Below are 5491 nucleotides of genomic sequence, written 5' to 3'. Positions count from 1 at the left end.
GGTCGCGTGAAGGTCCTTCCGGCCACCAGGTGGCAGCAGTGTGCTGGAGTTTTGCCCTTTATTCTTCTTCTTGCAGCTCTCGGAGTCGTTCCACCTGTTTAGTAGTTTGTAGTCCTTTATCTCCACAGAAGAAGAGAACAGGGGTCAGAGGTGAATGGACACATCTCTTCCCCTGAGCTCTTGATGTAAAATATGTCTTTTGTCCTCAGCCAACATAATGTTTGAGTGTTGGTAATCTAGTCAAAGGGGAGAAACTGCAAAAATGAAAAGCCCTTCGATGGAGAACTACGGCCAATTAACACCACAGAAATGAGTCAGATGTTGAGCAGTGATGTTTATTTGGTGAGATCCTGAATCAAAGTGGGTTAAGTGATGGAGACAAAGTGCTCCACAGGATTCTTTGTTCTTCTTGCAGAGCTTCAGCAGTGTAACGTCTATTGTTTCCTCCATGGATCGCAATGGAATTGTGTTACAACATCAACATCAATTTAGTTGATCGTTCATGAGAAGTGGCAGGAGTCCGGGTGACGGAGTCCGGGTGACGGAGTCCGGGTGACGGAGTCCGGTCCGTTACTCGTTGGTTTGTGGTTTCCATCTTGGATGAACAGACGCATCCATGTTGGTAGTAGACTTCTATGGGACCAGAGGAGTCGCCCCCTGGTGGAAAGAACCAAACATCAAGCTTATTCTTCACTTAATAAAGACTTTAGTGCCTGCCTGCGGATTCAAGGCACACGCATGTATGTATGTGTATGTACATGTGTATACACACACACACACTGTGTGTGGGGACGGTATCGTCCAGCAGATGGACAGTGTGGGCTGCTGTACGTCGGCCAAACCCTCGAACTCTGAAAGCAATCTGGGAGTGAGTTCCCAAAACAACGCACGCACACATACATACGGACGCACACACACACACACACACACACTTACACACAGTGATGCAGCTGAACAGATAATCACAGTCATCAGTCAGAGCTGGAGTTGGTCCACACAGGGAGTCTGGGCAGGTCAGGATGCCAGCCTCAAATTCCTGTGTGTGTGTGTGTGTGTGTGTGTGTGTGTGTGTGTGTGTACACTCACCATCCAGCTGGTGGGAACCTGACGTAGAACTGAATCGAGCTGCTGCCTGAAAGTAATTCATGAGCTCTGACTGCAAACTGCTTTTATTGTTCAGTCTGAATTCATTTTCATTTTTTTCACTAAACCCGGTTCACACAGAGCATCAGGACTACACTGAACCCGGTTCACACAGAGCATCAGGACTACACTGGACCCGGTTCACACAGAGCATCAGGACTACACTGAACCCGGTTCACACAGAGCATCAGGACTACACTGAACCCGGTTCACACAGAGCATCAGGACTACACTGAACCCGGTTCACACAGAGCATCAGGACTACACTGAACCCGGTTCACACAGAGCATCAGGACTACACTGAACCCGGTTCACACAGAGCATCAGGACTACACTGGACCCGGTTCACACAGAGCATCAGGACTGCACTGAACCCGGTTCACACAGAGCATCAGGACTACACTGAACCCGGTTCACACAGAGCATCAGGACTACACTGAACCCGGTTCACACAGAGCATCAGGACTACACTGAACCCGGTTCACACAGAGCATCAGGACTACACTGAACCCGGTTCACACAGAGCATCAGGACTACACTGAACCTGGTCCCGACTCAATAATCCCTTTCACGAAGGCCTTGTAATCTTCAGTTTTCTCTTCAGAGTGTCGACCTGCTGCAACGATTATTTTCACTCTGATGTTTCATTTCTCAGCGTCGTGTTCATCCACCATCTTTGCTGAGCTGGTAACAAGGTGCCTCTTCTTCTCTTCACAGCTTCTTTCTGCTTCACTTGCAATTCTTCTATTTCCACCACTGAGATGTGGTTAGCAGTGCAGCTTTGAGGTTTAGCGCTGATGTCGAGGAGAAACCGCTTTCCTTTTAGCCTTGTCGTGCTCTTCAAGCACCTTGAGCTTTGCACTGGATTTCGCAATAGTATCAATGTTTAGTTGTTCCAATTTAACCTTTATCTGCACTTCTTCGAGTTCAAGTGCTTGTTTCCTTAATGCAGACAGCACACGGTTACTCGTTCTGCGACGTCTTTCTTTCTCCTCGGCATTAACGTCACACTGTTCGCCTTCATTTGCTAAATTATTTCCAGCGGCGCGGTTTTTGCTTTCCTACTTTTTTCCACATTGCAGACCACCAGTTTTCTCCTACGGGTGCTGATCCTACCAAATACATGTTGATCTGCTTGACCTTCATCTTCATCCAATAAAGCTACAACTTCAGCATTAACATCCTCAAACGCTTTGAACGCTTTGCTAAACTTTTGATTAAGCATATTTTCTACTTTCTTCACATCTGTGTCATTAATTTTAAGTTTTCATCTTGGCTGAAGCTCTTTCAGTGGCCTTTGGCGCCCTCTTGTGGTCAGAACCCTGTGTGTGTGTGTGTGTGTGTGTGTGTGTGTGTGTGCATTTTGAGGATTAACTGCATCAACAAACAGTTACTAAGCTAATGAGTTGTGCAATGACTCAATGAGCCGCGTGCAGCACGCTGAGAAGAGTAAAATCTCTCGTGACCTCTGAACCTTCCTGTCTGCGTCCGTCTGAGACAGAACGGTATGCGTCCCTTCAGGGACACACAGCAGAGACGGGGGGGGCGGGGTTTATGCCACACGTTAAATTGATTGAATGTTTGAAAGTAGGGTACATTTCTGGCATGAAAAAGCATTATTAATAATACCATAAGAGGAGTTCATATACTGGTTGGTTGTGGGGGGTCATTTGTGAGGCACAAGCCTTCACAGATAGAACCAAAGGTAAAGGACTAGTTGGCCGCGTTGGATGTGTTTAGTGAGGGAGTTACATTACGTAAATTGTAATCTATTGTGTTGACACGATATCATTGGCAAAGGCCGAGGAGGAAACCAGAAGGATCCTGAACAGAAGTGTTTGCCGGCGTTATGTGACTCGTGTTTTAGCAGCACGCCGCTGTTTGCTTCCCGTCCAGTAAATGTAGTTGGTGGTATTTACTGGAGGCTGCTGTGTGTGTGTGTGTGTGTGTGTGTGTGTGTGTGTGTGTGTGTTATTCTCTCTCTGCCGCCAGCTGTTCTTTTTGTTCCGTCTTCTGCATTTAAAGCAGAACCCTCGGCCCTCCGGGTCGCTCGCTTCTGACACAGCTGCTCGGTCGGCCCCCGCGTACGGAACCGCGGGGACGCCGCCTCCACCTGTACGTCCACGTGGTGCACGGGTGACGGAGGGCAGCTCCAGATGGAAGCAGGAGGTTCCTGCAGGCTCTCCTGAAGACGCTGATCCACGTTGATGCCGTCACCTTGTTGCGAGTGTAAACAGTCGGAGTTCTCATAACTTATATCTTCTTCTTCTTCGTTTTTTTTGGAGTGGGGCTGAACTCTGAATGTGAACAAAATAAAATGTATTCAATCAATCTCCTCAAGACAGTTTTAGTATTAATTTGCTGCTCTACGTGATTATTATATTTCATACAGATGACTCCTCTGCTCCCATAGACGTCTATGAGGAAATGACTCTTCTCTGTAGTGACCAGCAGGGGGCGACTCCTCTGCTCTCATAGACGTCTATGAGGAAATGACTCTACTTCTCTGTAGTGACCAGCAGGGGGCGACTCCTCTGCTCCCATAGACGTCTATGAGGAAATGACTCTACTTCTCTGTAGTGACCAGCAGGGGGCGACTCCTCTGCTCCCATAGACGTCTATGAGGAAATGACTCTTCTCTGTAGTGACCAGCAGGGGGCGACTCCTCTGCTCCCATAGACGTCTATGAGGAAATGACTCTTCTCTGTAGTGACCAGCAGGGGGCGACTCCTCTGCTCTCATAGACGTCTATGAGGAAATGACTCTACTTCTCTGTAGTGACCAGCAGGGGGCGACTCCTCTGCTCCCATAGACGTCTATGAGGAAATGACTCTTCTCTGTAGTGACCAGCAGGGGGCGACTCCTCTGCTCCCATAGACGTCTATGAGGAAATGACTCTTCTCTGTAGTGACCAGCAGGGGGCGACTCCTCTGCTCTCATAGACGTCTATGAGGAAATGACTCTACTTCTCTGTAGTGACCAGCAGGGGGCGACTCCTCTGCTCCCATAGACGTCTATGAGGAAATGACTCTTCTCTGTAGTGACCAGCAGGGGGCGACTCCTCTGCTCCCATAGACGTCTATGAGGAAATGACTCTTCTCTGTAGTGACCAGCAGGGGGCGACTCCTCTGCTCCCATAGACGTCTATGAGGAAATGACTCTACTTCTCTGTAGTGACCAGCAGGGGGCGACTCCTCTGCTCCCATAGACGTCTATGAGGAAATGACTCTACTTCTCTGTAGTGACCAGCAGGGGGCGACTCCTCTGCTCCCATAGACGTCTATGTCTCCTATGTCTCCTATGATGGTCCATGTAGAGTCAAACAGACCATCTGTAACTCAAGATGAAACTGCAAAGTCGTTGAACTCGAGGCTTCAAAACGTCGGTCAACAAACCAACAATCTGTGAGGTCGTCCTTGTTGCCGTGGTAACGACCCCTTTTGGTGTTGCCATGTTTTCTTTATGTTTACGTTGTGTTTTTCGGTACGTTGTGTGAAACGAAGCTGCAGCTGTGTAACGTAAACGATTCTTCTCGTCCCCCCCCGGCCGTCTCCCATCAGCCCCGCTGCGTGAGACCCAGTCCACCCAACACGCGTCCACCATTCACACTGGCCGGCTGCCAAGCTCGGTGTAAACACCTGAAAGAGAGAGAGAGGGGGGGGGGGAGTTAACTCCCCCGCCCTTAAGCAACCCTCCCCATCGAGGTCCCTGAGGAGTAGTAAAGTGGCTCCTTTGCGTTCTTGGACTCAATAAGGCGGAGCTCTAAGCGGCTCATAGAGGATGGAGGTAGCGGGGGGGGGGGTGGGGGGGGTATTGGGTCTCTGCAAGCCGAGACAAGCACAGAGACTTCGGAGAAGTCCACTAATCATTATGTGTGTATACAGGTAGAGGGGAGCCTCCCACTGCTCACGCAAAGCTCTCTATCACACGGGACAGTGTTGGTACAAACATCTGGCAGAGTTTAGAATGACTGCAGCTACACACGCGTCACCTGGACGTTGGTTTATTCGCACGCCGCACAACTGGGGACAACCCGGCGTCTTGAGATGAGATCGTTTAGTGCGCGTACAGAGCTCAAGGACGTTCCCTGGACGATGCATCGCTGTCCAGAACGGAGACGGAATGTCCTGCTGACTCAGGACATGAGGCCTCCTTTGAGCTTCAGCTTCCCCCGGACAGACCGTTCCTGCACGGAGGTGTTGAACATGAACCAGGGGCCTCGCGTGGAGAGCGACGTGCTCAGTAACAGTAATGCAGTACATCAACTGGCCACTCAGATGATAATAATAAACTGTGTCCGAACGGCACTCTGTCACCACATCGACGGACATTTATGGCTCATGTTGTC

At 49.6% G+C, this 5491-nt stretch overlaps 1 long non-coding RNA gene across 1 annotated transcript in view; it reads right to left on the bottom strand.

Annotated features, from left to right (window-relative positions):
- Window positions 1–321: 321 nt before the first annotated feature.
- Window positions 322–5491, bottom strand: part of LOC120830695 (uncharacterized) — a 7568-nt gene continuing 2398 nt past the window's right edge. The window contains exon 2 of the long non-coding RNA XR_005713934.2: window positions 322–657. This is a non-coding gene — a long non-coding RNA (uncharacterized LOC120830695). The remainder of the gene's footprint in view (window positions 658–5491) is intronic.

The sequence above is a fragment of the Gasterosteus aculeatus genome, chromosome 12 (genome assembly GCF_964276395.1).
Source record: "Gasterosteus aculeatus chromosome 12, fGasAcu3.hap1.1, whole genome shotgun sequence".
Classification (NCBI taxonomy): Eukaryota; Metazoa; Chordata; class Actinopteri; order Perciformes; family Gasterosteidae; genus Gasterosteus; species Gasterosteus aculeatus.
This window is presented reverse-complemented; position numbering and strand designations above follow the sequence as displayed.